Below are 13,233 nucleotides of genomic sequence, written 5' to 3' on the forward strand. Positions count from 1 at the left end.
TGCTGGAGGGCGCCACTGGTAGCGATGTGGGCTTCCTCGCCTCGCCTCGCCTCGCCTCGCCTCACACCAGGTGTCTGCGTAGTTTGCAGTGCATTCGCACCATTCCTATCCCTGTCCCTGTCCCCGTCCCGAATTGTCTCGCCTTTGCTCGACTGCCGCTCGCTGCCGCTCGGGTCGTGGTCCATATGACAGCGCAAGCACGACAAACGTCTGCGGGACGAGACGAGACGACTAAGGAATACATTCGTGGTTACAAATCAAATTTGGAACTCTACACTCCTACACAACAATAGGCGGTGACGTATTTCAGAAATCACCTGCCGATTCGTACTGTTTTGTCGTTTTCAAAGTCTTCTTGGCCATACTTGGTTAGCACATTCTCCCTCAAACTGAGTTAATTACTGCATTTTCGTACCATTACAGTAGTTTAAAAGGCTTAAGGAAGCATCTTTGTCACAACAGAAAGGTAGTTTGAAAATTGGGCTGGCGACATAACAAAAAAACAAAAGGAAGGGAGCCAACAGCACCCGGGTTTCCCAGGCGGTCACCCATCAAAGTACTAGCCGGGCCCGATGATGCTTAACTTCGGTGATCGGACGAGAACCGGTGTATTCATCATGGTATGGCGGTTGGCGCTCATCTAATGTAGGAGCACGGCAGAATTCGCGTTCGGCTTTTCTCCCAACACACAAAATGTTAGTTTTCGGCCGCATTTGACGAAAGCGCTTCCTTCCGCAACCGCCAGTTCCTAGAGGACGGCGCGGGGAGGCGTGCCGGCGTCCCATCAGAGCGACGGCCAAATTGGCGGGCGCACCGCCGCGTGTGTGAGACGCACTGCTGCTCGTTGCACCCCCTGTCATTCGCTGGGCGCGTGCAGCCTTCGACACTAGCGGAGGACGCATCTTGTCCCTGGTGTTCAGCGGAGGGCCTGTGCGGGGTGTGGCAGTGTCGTGCTGGAGGTCGCCACTGGTAGCGATGTGGGCTTCCTCGCCTCGCCTCGCCTCGCCTCACACCAGGTGTCTGCGTAGTTTGCAGTGCATTCGCACCATTCCTATCCCTGTCCCTGTCCCCGTCCCGACTTGTCCCGACTTTGCTCGACTGCCGCTCGCTGCCGCTCGGGTCGTGGTCCATATGACAGCGCAAGCGCGACAAACGTCTGCGGGACGAGACGAGACGACTAAGGAATACATTCGTGGTTACAAATCAAATTTGGAACTCTACACTCCTACACAACAATAGGCGGTGACGTATTTCAGAAATCACCTGCCGATTCGTACTGTTTTGTCGTTTTCAAAGTCTTCTTGGCCATACTTGGTTAGCACATTCTCCCTCAAACTGAGTTAATTACTGCATTTTCGTACCATTACAGTAGTTTAAAAGGCTTAAGGAAGCATCTTTGTCACAACAGAAAGGTAGTTTGGAAATTGGGCTGGCGACATAACAAAAAAACAGAAGGAAGGGAGCCAACAGCACCCGGATTTCCCAGGCGGTCACCCGTCCAAGTACTAGCCGGGCCCGATGATGCTTAACTTCGGTGATCGGACGAGAACCGGTGTATTCATCATGGTATGGCCGTTGGCGCTCATCTAATGTAGGAGCACGGCAGAATTCGCGTTCGGCTATTCTCCCAACACACAAAATGTTAGTTTTCGGCCGCATTTGACGAAAGCGCTTCCTTCCGCAACCGCCAGTTCCTCGAGGACGGCGCGGGGAGGCGTGCCGGCGTCCCATCAGAGCGACGGCCAAATTGGCGGGCGCACCGCCGCGTGTGTGAGACGCAATGCTGCTCGTTGCACCCCCTGTCATTCGCTGGGCGCGTGCAGCCTTCGACACTAGCGGAGGACGCTTCTTGTCCCTGGTGTTCAGCGGAGGGCCTGTGCGGGGTGTGGCAGTGTCGTGCTGGAGGGCGCCACTGGTAGCGATGTGGGCTTCCTCGCCTCGCCTCGCCTCGCCTCACACCAGGTGTCTGCGTAGTTTGCAGTGCATTCGCACCATTCCTATCCCTGTCCCTGTCCCCGTCCCGACTTGTCCCGACTTTGCTCGACTGCCGCTCGCTGCCGCTCGGGTCGTGGTACATATGACAGCGCAAGCACGACAAACGTCTGCGGGACGAGACGAGACGACTAAGGAATACATTCGTGGTTACAAATCAAATTTGGAACTCTACACTCCTACACAACAATAGGCGGTGACGTATTTCAGAAATCACCTGCCGATTCGTACTGTTTTGTCGTTTTCAAAGTCTTCTTGGCCATACTTGGTTAGCACATTCTCCCTCAAACTGAGTTAATTACTGCATTTTCGTACCATTACAGTAGTTTAAAAGGCTTAAGGAAGCATCTTTGTCACAACAAAAAGGTAGTTTGAAAATTGGGCTGGCGACATAACAAAAAAACAAAAGGAAGGGAGCCAACAGCACCCGGGTTTCCCAGGCGGTCACCCATCCAAGTACTAGCCGGGCCCGATGATGCTTAACTTCGGTGATCGGACGAGAACCGGTGTATTCATCATGGTATGGCCGTTGGCGCTCATCTAATGTAGGAGCACGGCAGAATTCGCGTTCGGCTTTTCTCCCAACACACAAAATGTTAGTTTTCGGCCGCATTTGACGAAAGCGCTTCTTTCCGCAACCGCCTGTTCCTCGAGGACGGCGCGGGGAGGCGTGCCCGGCGTTCCAGCAGAGCGACGGCCGAATTGGCGGGCGCACCGCCGCATGTGTGAGACGCACTGCTGCTCGTTGCACCCCCTGTCATTCGCTGGGCGCGTGCAGCCTTCGACACTAGCGGAGGACGCATCTTGTCCCTGGTGTTCAGCGGAGGGCCTGTGCGGGGTGTGGCAGTGTCGTGCTGGAGGGCGCCACTGGTAGCGATGTGGGCTTCCTCGCCTCGCCTCGCCTCGCCTCGCCTCGCCTCGCCTCACACCAGGTGTCTGCGTAGTTTGCAGTGCATTCGCACCATTCCTATCCCTGTCCCTGTCCCCGTCCCGACTTGTCCCGACTTTGCTCGACTGCCGCCCGCTGCCGCTCGGGTCGTGTTCGATATGACAGCGCAAGCACGACAAACGTCTGCGGGACGAGACGAGACGACTAAGGAATACATTCGTGGTTACAAATCAAATTTGGAACTCTACACTCCTACACAACAATAGGCGGTGACGTATTTCAGAAATCACCTGCCGTTTCGTACTGTTTTGTCGTTTTCAAAGTCTTCTTGGCCATACTTGGTTAGCACATTCTCCCTCAAACTGAGTTAATTACTGCATTTTCGTACCATTACAGTAGTTTAGTAGTATCTTTATCACAACAGAAAGGTAGTTTGAAAATTGGGCTGGCGGCATAACAAAAAAACAAAAGGAAGGGAGCCAACAGCACCCGGGTTTCCCAGGCGGTCACCCATCCAAGTACTAGCCGGGCCCGATGATGCTTAACTTCGGTGATCGGACGAGAACCGGTGTATTCATCATGGTATGGCCGTTGGCGCTCATCTAATGTAGGAGCACGGCAGAATTCGCGTTCGGCTTTTCTCCCAACACACAAAATGTTAGTTTTCGGCCGCATTTGACGAAAGCGCTTCCTTCCGCAACCGCCAGTTCCTCGAGGACGGCGCGGGGAGGCGTGCCCGGCGTTCCAGCAGAGCGACGGCCGAATAGGCGGGCGCACCGCCGCGTGTGTGAGACGCACTGCTGCTCGTTGCACCCCCTGTCATTCGCTGGGCGCGTGCAGCCTTCGACACTAGCGGAGGACGCATCTTGTCCCTGGTGTTCAGCGGAGGGCCTGTGCGGGGTGTGGCAGTGTCGTGCTGGAGGGCGCCACTGGTAGCGATGTGGGCTTCATCGCCTCGCCTCGCCTCGCCTCACACCAGGTGTCTGCGTAGTTTGCAGTGCATTCGCACCATTCCTATCCCTGTCCCTGTCCCCGTCCCGACTTGTCCCGACTTTGCTCGACTGCCGCTCGCTGCCGCTCGGGTCGTGTTCGATATGACAGCGCAAGCACGACAAACGTCTGCGGGACGAGACGAGACGACTAAGGAATACATTCATGGTTACAAATCAAATTTGGAACTCTACACTCCTACACAACAATAGGCGGTGACGTATTTCAGAAATCACCTGCCGATTCGTACTGTTTTGTCGGTTTCAAAGTCTTCTTGGCCATACTCGGTTAGCAAATTCTCCCTCAAACTGAGTTAATTACTGCATTTTCGTACCATTACAGTAGTTAAGTAGTATCTTTGTCACAACAGAAATGTAGTTTGAAAATTGGGCTGGCGACATAACAAAAAAACAAAAGGAAGGGAGCCAACAGCACCCGGGATTCCCAGGTGGTCACCCATCCAAGTACTAGCCGGGCCCGATGAAGCTTAACTTCGGTAATCGGACGAGAACCGGTGTATTCATCATGGTATGGCCGTTGGCGCTCATCTAATGTAGGAGCACGGCAGAATTCGCGTTCGGCTTTTCTCCCAACACACAAAATGTTAGTTTTCGGCCGCATTTGACGAAAGCGCTTCCTTCCGCAACCGCCAGTTCCTCGAGGACGGCGCGGGGAGGCGTGCCCGGCGTTCCAGCAGAGCGACGGCCGAATAGGCGGGCGCACCGCCGCGTGTGTGAGACGCACTGCTGCTCGTTGCACCCCCTGTCATTCGCTGGGCGCGTGCAGCCTTCGACACTAGCGGAGGACGCATCTTGTCCCTGGTGTTCAGCGGAGGGCCTGTGCGGGGTGTGGCAGTGTCGTGCTGGAGGGCGCCACTGGTAGCGATGTGGGCTTCATCGCCTCGCCTCGCCTCGCCTCACACCAGGTGTCTGCGTAGTTTGCAGTGCATTCGCACCATTCCTATCCCTGTCCCTGTCCCCGTCCCGACTTGTCCTGACTTTGCTCGACTGCCGCTCGCTGCCGATCGGGTCGTGTTCGATATGACAGCGCAAGCACGACAAACGTCTGCGGGACGAGACGAGACGACTAAGGAATACATCCGTGGTTACAAATCAAATTTGGAACTCTACACTCCTACACAACAATAGGCGGTGACGTATTTCAGAAATCACCTGCCGATTCGTACTGTTTTGTCGTTTTCAAAGTCTTCTTGGCAAACTTGGTTAGCACATTCTCCCACAAACTGTGTTAATTACTGCATTTTCGTACCATTACAGTAGTTTAAAAGGCTTAAGGAAGCATCTTTGTCACAACAGAAAGGTAGTTTGAAAATTGGGCTGGCGACATAACAAAAAAACAAAAGGAAGGGAGCCAACAGCACCTGGGTTTCCCAGGCGGTCACCCATCCAAGTACTAGCCGGGCCCGATGATGCTTAACTTCGGTGATCGGACGAGAACCGGTGTATTCATCATGGTATGGCCGTTGGCGCTCATCTAATGTAGGAGCACGGCAGAATTCGCGTTCGGCTTTTCTCCCAACACACAAAATGTTAGTTTTCGGCCGCATTTGACGAAAGCGCTTCCTTCCGCAACCGCCAGTTCCTCGAGGACGGCGCGGGGAGGCGCGCCCGGCGTCCCAGCAGAGCGACGGCCGAATTGGCGGGCGCACCGCCGCGTGTGTGAGACGCACTGCTGCTCGTTGCACCACCTGTCATTCGCTGGGCGCGTGCAGCCTTCGACACTAGCGGAGGACGCATCTTGTCCCTGGTGTTCAGCGGAGGGCCTGTGCGGGGTGTGGCAGTGTCGTGCTGGAGGGCGCCACTGGTAGCGATGTGGGCTTCCTCGCCTCGCCTCGCCTCGCCTCACACCAGGTGTCTGCGTAGTTTGCAGTGCATTCGCACCATTCCTATCCCTGTCCCTGTCCCCGTCACGACTTGTCCCGACTTTGCTCGACTGCCGCTCGCTGCCGCTCGGGTCGTGGTCCATATGACAGCGCAAGCACGACAAACGTCTGCGGGACGAGACGAGACGACTAAGGAATACATTCGTGGTTACAAATCAAATTTGGAACTCTACACTCCTACACAACAATAGGCGGTGACGTATTTCAGAAATCACCTGCCGATTCGTACTGTTTTGTCGTTTTCAAAGTCTTCTTCGCCATACTTGGTTAGCACATTCTCCCTCAAACTGAGTTAATTACTGCATTTTCGTACCATTACAGTAGTTTAAAAGGCTTAAGGAAGCATCTTTGTCACAACAGAAAGGTAGTTTGAAAATTGGGCTGGCGACATAACAAAAAAACAAAAGGAAGGGAGCCAACAGCACCCGGGTTTCCCAGGCGGTCACCCATCCAAGTACTAGCCGGGCCCGATGATGCTTAACTTCGGTGATCGGACGAGAACCGGTGTATTCATCATGGTATGGCCGTTGGCGCTCATCTAATGTAGGAGCACGGCAGAATTCGCGTTCGGCTTTTCTCCCAACACACAAAATGTTAGTTTTCGGCCGCATTTGACGAAAGCGCTTCCTTTCGCAACCGCCAGTTCCTCGAGGACGGCGCGGGGAGTCGTGCCCGGCGTCCCAGCAGAGCGACGGCCGAATTGGCGGGCGCACCGCCGCGTGTGTGAGACGCACTGCTGCTCGTTGCACCCCCTGTCATTCGCTGGGCGCGTGCAGCCTTCGACACTAGCGGAGGACGCATCTTGTCCCTGGTGTTCAGCGGAGGGCCTGTGCGGGGTGTGGCAGTGTCGTGCTGGAGGGCGCCACTGGTAGCGATGTGGGCTTCCTCGCCTCGCCTCGCCTCGCCTCACACCAGGTGTCTGCGTAGTTTGCAGTGCATTCGCACCATTCCTATCCCTGTCCCTGTCCCCGTCCCGACTTGTCCCGACTTTGCTCGACTGCCGCTCGCTGCCGCTCGGGTCGTGGTCCATATGACAGCGCAAGCACGACAAACGTCTGCGGGACGAGACGAGACGACTAAGGAATACATTCGTGGTTACAAATCAAATTTGGAACTCTACACTCCTACACAACAATAGGCGGTGACGTATTTCAGAAATCACCTGCCGATTCGTACTGTTTTGTCGTTTTCAAAGTCTTCTTGGCCATACTTGGTTAGCACATTCTCCCTCAAACTGAGTTAATTACTGCATTTTCGTACCATTACAGTAGTTTAAAAGGCTTAAGGAAGCATCTTTGTCACAACAGAAAGATAGTTTGAAAATTGGGCTGGCGACATAACAAAGAAACAAAAGGAAGGGAGCCAACAGCACCCGGGTTTCCCAGGCGGTCACCCATCCAAGTACTAGCCGGGCCCGATGATGCTTAACTTCGGTGATCGGACGAGAACCGGTGTATTCATCATGGTATGGCCGTTGGCGCTCATCTAATTTAGGAGCACGGCAGACTTCGCGTTCGGCTTTTCTCCCAACACACAAAATGTTAGTTTTCGGCCGCATTTGACGAAAGCGCTTCCTTCCGCAACCGCCAGTTCCTCGAGGACGGCGCGGGTAGGCGCGCCCGGCGTCCCAGCAGAGCGACGGCCGAATTGGCGGGCGCACCGCCGCGTGTGTGAGACGCACTGCTGCTCGTTGCACCCCCTGTCATTCGCTGGGCGCGTGCAGCCTTCGACACTAGCGGAGGACGCATCTTGTCCCTGGTGTTCAGCGGAGGGCCTGTGCGGGGTGTGGCAGTTTCGTGCTGGAGGGCGCCACTGGTAGCGATGTGGGCTTCCTCGCCTCGCCTCGCCTCGCCTCACACCAGGTGTCTGCGTAGTTTGCAGTGCATTCGCACCATTCCTATCCCTGTCCCTGTCCCCGTCCCGACTTGTCCCGACTTTGCTCGACTGCCGCTCGCTGCCGCTCGGGTCGTGGTCCATATGACAGCGCAAGCACGACAAACGTCTGCGGGACGAGACGAGACTACTAAGGAATACATTCGTGGTTACAAAACAAACTTGGAACTCTACACTCCTACACAACAATAGGCGGTGACGTATTTCAGAAATCACCTGCCGATTCGTACTGTTTTGTCGTTTTCAAAGTCCTCTTGGTCATACTGGGTTAGCACATGCTCCCTCAAACTGAGTTAATTACTGCATTTTCGTACCAATACAGTAGTTTAAAAGGCTTAAGGAAGCATCTTTGTCACAACAGAAAGGTAGTTTGAAAATTGGGCTGGCGACATAACAAAAAAACAAAAGGAAGGGAGCCAACAGCACCCGGGTTTCCCAGGCGGTCATCTATCCAAGTACTAGCCGGGCCCGATGATGCTTAACTTCGGTGATCGGACGAGAACCGGTGTATTCATCATGGTATGGCCATTGGCGCTCATCTAATGTAGGAGCACGGCAGAATTCGCGTTCGGCTTTTCTCCCAACACACAAAATGTTAGTTTTCGGCCGCATTTGACGAAAGCGCTTCCTTCCGCAACCGCCAGTTCCTCGAGGACGGCGCGGGGAGGCGCGCCCGGCGTCCCAGCAGAGCGACGGCCGAATTGGCGGGCGCACCGCCGCGTGTGTGAGACGCACTGCTGCTCGTTGCACCCCCTGTCATTCGCTGGGCGCGTGCAGCCTTCGACACTAGCGGAGGACGCATCTTGTCCCTGGTGTTCAGCGGAGGGCCTGTGCGGGGTGTGGCAGTGTCGTGCTGGAGGGCGCCACTGGTAGCGATGTGGGCTTCCTCGCCTCGCCTCGCCTCACACCAGGTGTCTGCGTAGTTTGCAGTGCATTCGCACCATTCCTATCCCTGTCCCTGTCCCCGTCCCGACTTGTCCCGACTTTGCTCGACTGCCGCTCGCTGCCGCTCGGGTCGTGGTCCATATGACAGCGCAAGCACGACAAACGTCTGCGGGACGAGACGAGACGACTAAGGAATACATTCGTGGTTACAAATCAAATTTGGAACTCTACACTCCTACACAACAATAGGCGGTGACGTATTTCAGAAATCACCTGCCGATTCGTACTGTTTTGTCGTTTTCAAAGTCTTCTTGGTCATACTTGGTTAGCACATTCTCCCTCAAACTGAGTTAATTACTGCATTTTCGTACCATTACAGTAGTTTAAAAGGCTTAAGGAAGCATCTTTGTCACAACAGAAAGGTAGTTTGAAAATTGGGCTGGCGACATAACAAAAAAACAAAAGGAAGGGAGCCAACAGCACCCGGGTTTCCCAGGCGGTCACCCATCCAAGTACTAGCCGGGCCCGATGATGCTTAACTTCGGTGATCGGAAGAGAACCGGTGTATTCATCATGGTATGGCCGTTGGCGCTCATCTAATGTAGGAGCACGGCAGAATTCGCGTTCGGCTTTTCTCCCAACACACAAAATGTTAGTTTTCGGCCGCATTTGACGAAAGCGCTTCCTTCCGCAACCGCCAGTTCCTCGAGGACGGCGCGGGGAGGCGCGCCCGGCGTCCCAGCAGAGCGACGGCCGAATTGGCGGGCGCACCGCCGCGTGTGTGAGACGCACTGCTGCTCGTTGCACCCCCTGTCATTCGCTGGGCGCGTGCAGCCTTCGACACTAGCGGAGGACGCATCTTGTCCCTGGTGTTCAGCGGAGGGCCTGTGCGGGGTGTGGCAGTGTCGTGCTGGAGGGCGCCACTGGTAGCGATGTGGGCTTCCTCGCCTCGCCTCGCCTCGCCTCACACCAGGTGTCTGCGTAGTTTGCAGTGCATTCGCACCATTCCTATCCCTGTCCCTGTCCCCGTCCCGACTTGTCCCGACTTTGCTCGACTGCCGCTCGCTGCCGCTCGGGTCGTGGTCCATATGACAGCGCAAGCACGACAGACGTCTGCGGGACGAGACGAGACGACTAAGGAATACATTCGTGGTTACAAATCAAATTTGGAACTCTACACTCCTACACAACAATAGGCGGTGACGTATTTCAGAAATCACCTGCCGATTCGTACTGTTTTGTCGTTTTCAAAGTCCTCTTGGTCATACTGGGTTAGCACATTCTCCCTCAAACTGAGTTAATTACTGCATTTTCGTACCAATACAGTAGTTTAAAAGGCTTAAGGAAGCATCTTTGTCACAACAGAAAGGTAGTTTGAAAATTGGGCTGGCGACATAACAAAGAAACAGAAGGAAGGGAGCCAACAGCACCCGGGTTTCCCAGGCGGTCACCCATCCAAGTACTAGCCGGGCCCGATGATGCTTAACTTCGGTGATCGGACGAGAACCGGTGTATTCATCATGGTATGGCCGTTGGCGCTCATCTAATTTAGGAGCACGGCAGACTTCGCGTTCGGCTTTTCTCCCAACACACAAAATGTTAGTTTTCGGCCGCATTTGACGAAAGCGCTTCCTTCCGCAACCGCCAGTTCCTCGAGGACGGCGCGGGGAGGCGCGCCCGGCGTCCCAGCAGAGCGACGGCCGAATTGGCGGGCGCACCGCCGCGTGTGTGAGACGCACTGCTGCTCGTTGCACCCCCTGTCATTCGCTGGGCGCGTGCAGCCTTCGACACTAGCGGAGGACGCATCTTGTCCCTGGTGTTCAGCGGAGGGCCTGTGCGGGGTGTGGCAGTGTCGTGCTGGAGGGCGCCACTGGTAGCGATGTGGGCTTCCTCGCCTCGCCTCGCCTCGCCTCACACCAGGTGTCTGCGTAGTTTGCAGTGCATTCGCACCATTCCTATCCCTGTCCCTGTCCCCGTCCCGACTTGTCCCGACTTTGCTCGACTGCCGCTCGCTGCCGCTCGGGTCGTGGTCCATATGACAGCGCAAGCACGACAGACGTCTGCGGGACGAGACGAGACGACTAAGGAATACATTCGTGGTTACAAATCAAATTTGGAACTCTACACTCCTACACAACAATAGGCGGTGACGTATTTCAGAAATCACCTGCCGATTCGTACTGTTTTGTCGTTTTCAAAGTCCTCTTGGTCATACTGGGTTAGCACATTCTCCCTCAAACTGAGTTAATTACTGCATTTTCGTACCAATACAGTAGTTTAAAAGGCTTAAGGAAGCATCTTTGTCACAACAGAAAGGTAGTTTGAAAATTGGGCTGGCGACATAACAAAGAAACAGAAGGAAGGGAGCCAACAGCACCCGGGTTTCCCAGGCGGTCACCCATCCAAGTACTAGCCGGGCCCGATGATGCTTAACTTCGGTGATCGGACGAGAACCGGTGTATTCATCATGGTATGGCCGTTGGCGCTCATCTAATTTAGGAGCACGGCAGACTTCGCGTTCGGCTTTTCTCCCAACACACAAAATGTTAGTTTTCGGCCGCATTTGACGAAAGCGCTTCCTTCCGCAACCGCCAGTTCCTCGAGGACGGCGCGGGGAGGCGCGCCCGGCGTCCCAGCAGAGCGACGGCCGAATTGGCGGGCGCACCGCCGCGTGTGTGAGACGCACTGCTGCTCGTTGCACCCCCTGTCATTCGCTGGGCGCGTGCAGCCTTCGACACTAGCGGAGAACGCATCTTGTCCCTGGTGTTCAGCGGAGGGCCTGTGCGGGGTGTGGCAGTGTCGTGCTGGAGGGCGCCACTGGTAGCGATGTGGGCTTCCTCGCCTCGCCTCGCCTCGCCTCACACCAGGTGTCTGCGTAGTTTGCAGTGCATTCGCACCATTCCTATCCCTGTCCCTGTCCCCGTCCCGACTTGTCCCGACTTTGCTCGACTGCCGCTCGCTGCCGCTCGGGTCGTGGTCCATATGACAGCGCAAGCACGACAGACGTCTGCGGGACGAGACGAGACGACTAAGGAATACATTCGTGGTTACAAATCAAATTTGGAACTCTACACTCCTACACAACAATAGGCGGTGACGTATTTCAGAAATCACCTGCCGATTCGTACTGTTTTGTCGTTTTCAAAGTCCTCTTGGTCATACTGGGTTAGCACATTCTCCCTCAAACTGAGTTAATTACTGCATTTTCGTACCAATACAGTAGTTTAAAAGGCTTAAGGAAGCATCTTTGTCACAACAGAAAGGTAGTTTGAAAATTGGGCTGGCGACATAACAAAAAAACAAAAGGAAGGGAGCCAACAGCACCCGGGTTTCCCAGGCGGTCACCCATCCAAGTACTAGCCGGGCCCGATGATGCTTAACTTCGGTGATCGGACGAGAACCGGTGTATTCATCATGGTATGGCCATTGGCGCTCATCTAATGTAGGAGCACGGCAGAATTCGCGTTCGGCTTTTCTCCCAACACACAAAATGTTAGTTTTCGGCCGCATTTGACGAAAGCGCTTCCTTCCGCAACCGCCAGTTCCTCGAGGACGGCGCGGGGAGGCGCGCCCGGCGTCCCAGCAGAGCGACGGCCGAATTGGCGGGCGCACCGCCGCGTGTGTGAGACGCACTGCTGCTCGTTGCACCCCCTGTCATTCGCTGGGCGCGTGCAGCCTTCGACACTAGCGGAGAACGCATCTTGTCCCTGGTGTTCAGCGGAGGGCCTGTGCGGGGTGTGGCAGTGTCGTGCTGGAGGGCGCCACTAGTAGCGATGTGGGCTTCTTCGCCTCGCCTCGCCTTGCCTCACACCAGGTGTCTGCGTAGTTTGCAGTGCATTCGCACCATTCCTATCCCTGTCCCTGTCCCCGTCCCGACTTGTCCCGACTTTGCTCGACTGCCGCTCGCTGCCGCTCGGGTCGTGGTCCATATGACAGCGCAAGCACGATAAACGTCTGCGGGACGAGACGAGACGACTAAGGAATACATTCGTGGTTACAAATCAAATTTGGAACTCTACACTCCTACACAACAATTGGCGGTGACGTATTTCAGAAATCACCTGCCGATTCGTACTGTTTTGTCGTTTTCAAAGTCTTCTTGGTCATACTTGGTTAGCACATTCTCCCTCAAACTGAGTTAATTACTGCATTTTCGTACCATTACAGTAGTTTAAAAGGCTTAAGGAAGCATCTTTGTCACAACAGAAAGGTAGTTTGAAAATTGGGCTGGCGACATAACAAAAAAACAAAAGGAAGGGAGCCAACAGCACCCGGGTTTCCCAGGCGGTCACCCATCCAAGTACTATCCGGGCCCGATGATGCTTAACTTCGGTGATCGGACGAGAACCGGTGTATTCATCATGGTATGGCCGTTGGCGCTCATCTAATGTAGGAGCACGGCAGAATTCGCGTTCGGCTTTTCTCCCAACACACAAAATGTTAGTTTTCGGCCGCATTTGACGAAAGCGCTTCCTTCCGCAACCGCCAGTTCCTCGAGGACGGCGCGGGGAGGCGCGCCCGGCGTCCCAGCAGAGCGACGGCCGAATTGGCGGGCGCACCGCCGCGTGTGTGAGACGCACTGCTGCTCGTTGCACCCCCTGTCATTCGCTGGGCGCGTGCAGCCTTCGACACTAGCGGAGGACGCATCTTGTCCCTGGTGTTCAGCGGAGGTCCTGTGCGG

General features: G+C 55.1%; 14 non-coding genes across 14 annotated transcripts; all 14 read right to left on the reverse strand.

The window, feature by feature from the left end:
• Positions 1–515: 515 nt before the first annotated feature.
• LOC126154963 (5S ribosomal RNA) lies at positions 516–634 on the reverse strand. Its single transcript, XR_007532487.1, has one exon. It is a non-coding gene; the product is annotated as a 5S ribosomal RNA (ribosomal RNA).
• An 827-nt stretch (positions 635–1,461) lies between these two features.
• LOC126155837 (5S ribosomal RNA) lies at positions 1,462–1,580 on the reverse strand. The gene has a single exon (XR_007533272.1). It is a non-coding gene; the product is annotated as a 5S ribosomal RNA (ribosomal RNA).
• An 827-nt stretch (positions 1,581–2,407) lies between these two features.
• Positions 2,408–2,526, reverse strand: LOC126155340 (5S ribosomal RNA). The gene has a single exon (XR_007532839.1). It is a non-coding gene; the product is annotated as a 5S ribosomal RNA (ribosomal RNA).
• Positions 2,527–3,358: 832 nt separating this feature from the next.
• Positions 3,359–3,477, reverse strand: LOC126155351 (5S ribosomal RNA). Its single transcript, XR_007532850.1, has one exon. It is a non-coding gene; the product is annotated as a 5S ribosomal RNA (ribosomal RNA).
• Positions 3,478–4,294: 817 nt separating this feature from the next.
• LOC126154984 (5S ribosomal RNA) lies at positions 4,295–4,413 on the reverse strand. Its single transcript, XR_007532506.1, has one exon. It is a non-coding gene; the product is annotated as a 5S ribosomal RNA (ribosomal RNA).
• An 827-nt stretch (positions 4,414–5,240) lies between these two features.
• LOC126154822 (5S ribosomal RNA) lies at positions 5,241–5,359 on the reverse strand. Its single transcript, XR_007532355.1, has one exon. It is a non-coding gene; the product is annotated as a 5S ribosomal RNA (ribosomal RNA).
• Positions 5,360–6,187: 828 nt separating this feature from the next.
• Positions 6,188–6,306, reverse strand: LOC126155363 (5S ribosomal RNA). The gene has a single exon (XR_007532861.1). It is a non-coding gene; the product is annotated as a 5S ribosomal RNA (ribosomal RNA).
• Positions 6,307–7,134: 828 nt separating this feature from the next.
• LOC126155375 (5S ribosomal RNA) lies at positions 7,135–7,253 on the reverse strand. Its single transcript, XR_007532872.1, has one exon. It is a non-coding gene; the product is annotated as a 5S ribosomal RNA (ribosomal RNA).
• Positions 7,254–8,081: 828 nt separating this feature from the next.
• LOC126155169 (5S ribosomal RNA) lies at positions 8,082–8,200 on the reverse strand. The gene has a single exon (XR_007532679.1). It is a non-coding gene; the product is annotated as a 5S ribosomal RNA (ribosomal RNA).
• An 823-nt stretch (positions 8,201–9,023) lies between these two features.
• LOC126155772 (5S ribosomal RNA) lies at positions 9,024–9,142 on the reverse strand. The gene has a single exon (XR_007533211.1). It is a non-coding gene; the product is annotated as a 5S ribosomal RNA (ribosomal RNA).
• Positions 9,143–9,970: 828 nt separating this feature from the next.
• On the reverse strand, positions 9,971–10,089 carry LOC126155388 (5S ribosomal RNA). Its single transcript, XR_007532883.1, has one exon. It is a non-coding gene; the product is annotated as a 5S ribosomal RNA (ribosomal RNA).
• An 828-nt stretch (positions 10,090–10,917) lies between these two features.
• LOC126155399 (5S ribosomal RNA) lies at positions 10,918–11,036 on the reverse strand. The gene has a single exon (XR_007532890.1). It is a non-coding gene; the product is annotated as a 5S ribosomal RNA (ribosomal RNA).
• Positions 11,037–11,864: 828 nt separating this feature from the next.
• On the reverse strand, positions 11,865–11,983 carry LOC126155763 (5S ribosomal RNA). The gene has a single exon (XR_007533203.1). It is a non-coding gene; the product is annotated as a 5S ribosomal RNA (ribosomal RNA).
• Positions 11,984–12,811: 828 nt separating this feature from the next.
• Positions 12,812–12,930, reverse strand: LOC126155514 (5S ribosomal RNA). The gene has a single exon (XR_007532971.1). It is a non-coding gene; the product is annotated as a 5S ribosomal RNA (ribosomal RNA).
• Positions 12,931–13,233: the final 303 nt, after the last annotated feature.

The sequence above is a fragment of the Schistocerca cancellata genome, unplaced genomic scaffold (genome assembly GCF_023864275.1).
Source record: "Schistocerca cancellata isolate TAMUIC-IGC-003103 unplaced genomic scaffold, iqSchCanc2.1 HiC_scaffold_1100, whole genome shotgun sequence".
Lineage (NCBI taxonomy): Eukaryota > Metazoa > Arthropoda > Insecta > Orthoptera > Acrididae > Schistocerca > Schistocerca cancellata.